The sequence below is a fragment of the Portunus trituberculatus genome, chromosome 3 (genome assembly GCF_017591435.1).
Source record: "Portunus trituberculatus isolate SZX2019 chromosome 3, ASM1759143v1, whole genome shotgun sequence".
Taxonomy (NCBI): domain Eukaryota; kingdom Metazoa; phylum Arthropoda; class Malacostraca; order Decapoda; family Portunidae; genus Portunus; species Portunus trituberculatus.
The window spans coordinates 3,339,370-3,341,869 of NC_059257.1; the positions used below are offsets into that span (position 1 = coordinate 3,339,370).

Here is a 2,500-nt window from a genome sequence, read left to right on the forward strand (position 1 = left end):
CCAACGTATATATAATGACACGTGTGCAGTGAAACCATAGTCTGTCTACTCTGAAATGGCTCCAGGATTTCAAACATATTGTAGCTTATTGATCTGATGTGAATAATACTTGTCTTCTGTTGATCAATGCACTTACTACAAGGACAGCTCACGGTTTACCTCAAGATCTGACAACCACGCACTCCCTGGACACCATTCACACAGACGCAGGAGACACCTTAGAGTAGACACACTATAGTGGCACCAAACAATAAAATAGTACCACAAATCATCCAAATAATCTGAATCAGCCATGTACAAGTAACTAGACATCAATAAGAAGAGAGTTTGCGATTTTTAGAGAGTTTGCGATTTTTAGCTAGCTTAGACATAAACACATTGCAGTTTATGGATAACGTAATATTAAACCACCCACTTGTACACAAAACAAAACAAAGCAAAAACAACTTGAAAATAAAACAATACAAACGAAAAAATAGATAAATAGACCAAAAAAAAAAAAAAGGAACAGATTAAAACAAGCCAAAATGAAAAGGGACTAAATATATAAATCCCACGACTTGTAAACTTGTCTTCTATTGATCACTTCACTTATGACAAGGACAGCTCACGGTTTGCCTCAAGATCTGACAACCACGCACTCCCTGGGGCACCATTCACACTGAGACCCGGGAGACACTTTAGAGTAGACAATAGTGGGGTTGTGGTCATGTCTTAACCCTTTCCCTGTGACACCAAACAATAAAACAGTACCAAATATAATCCAGATAATCTAAATCAGCCATGCACAAGAAACTAGACATTGAAAAGAATAGTTTGTGATTTTAGCCAGCTTAAAGACATAAACGCAATAAACAGGACCGGAAATAAATGAATAGGGGATTGAGACAGAGAAGGAGAGATAGAAAGAAAAAAAAAACAGAGGCAGAAAGGCAGAAAAAAAAGAGGTACACAAACAGACAGACAGACAAACAAAGATGCCATGTCTCAACCCTATCACTGCCACACCAAACAATAAGACAGTACCAGGCCATGTAGAAGAAACTAGGCATTAAAAGAATAGAGTTTGAGATTTTGAGGCAGTTTAAAGAATAGAGGTGGCTGTAGAAGTGAAGAGGTGTCCTAGTGATTAGTAAATAAGGAGAGATTAGCAAATAACAGTGCTTTAAAGTGGATGATTGAGTTTGCATGATAGAAACGTTAGGCACCACTGCACTAAAGCGTCCTCACACTTCACTGCACTAAAGCGTCCTCACACTTCACTGCACTAAAGCGTCCTCACACTTCACTGCACCATAACACTTCACTGCACCAAAACATCCCCACACTTCACTGCACCATAACACTTCACTGCACCAAAACATCCCCACACTTCACTGCACCATAACACTTCACTGCACCAAAACATCCCACACTTCACTGCACCATCCCCACTTCACACTTCACTGCACCATAACACTTCACTGCACCAAAACATCCTCACACTTCACTGCACCAAAACATCCTCACACTTCACTGCACCATAACACTCACACTTCACTGCACTATAACACTTCACTGCACCAAAACATCCTCACACTTCACTGCACCATAACACTTCACTGCACCAAAACATCCTCACACTTCACTGCACCATAACACTTCACTTCACTGCACATCCTCACACTTCACTGCACCATAACACTTCACTGCACCAAAACATCCCCACACTTCACTGCACCAAAACATTCTCACACTTCACTGCACCAAAACATCGCCACACTTCACTGCACCAAAACACTTCACTGCACCAAAACATCCCCACACTTCACTGCACCAAAACATTCTCACACTTCACTGCACCAAGACATCCTCACACTTCACTGCACCAAGACATCCTCACACTTCACTGCACCAAAACATCCTCACACTTCAGTGCACTATAACACTTCACTGCACCAAAACATCCTCACACTTCACTGCACCATAACACTTCACTGCACCAAAACATCCCCACACTTCACTGCACCCTCACACTTCACTGCACCAAAACATCCTCACACTTCACTGCACCAAAACATCCCCACACTTCACTGCACCAAAACATCCCCACACTTCACTGCACCAAAACATCCTCACACTTCACTGCACTATAACACTTCACTGCACCAAAACATCCTCACACTTCACTGCACCATAACACTTCACTGCACCAAAACATCCTCACACTTCACTGCACCAAAACACACACTGCACCAAAACATCCCCACACTTCACTGCACCAAAACATTCTCACACTTCACTGCACTATAACACTTCACTGCACCAAAACATCCTCACACTTCACTGCACCCTCACACTTCACTGCACCAAAACATCCTCACACTTCACTGCACCAAGACATCCTCACACTTCACTGCACCAAAACATCCTCACACTTCACTGCACCATAACACTTCACTGCACCAAAACATCCTCGCACTCCAACGTTTATCTTTGTCCTGGAAACGTTTATATCCTT

General features: G+C 42.4%; 1 protein-coding gene across 1 annotated transcript in view; it reads left to right on the forward strand.

Moving 5' to 3' along the window:
* Positions 1-2,500, forward strand: part of LOC123510059 (univin-like) — a 38,099-nt gene that overhangs the window by 22,236 nt on the left and 13,363 nt on the right. The gene's annotated exons all lie outside the window — the stretch shown is intronic.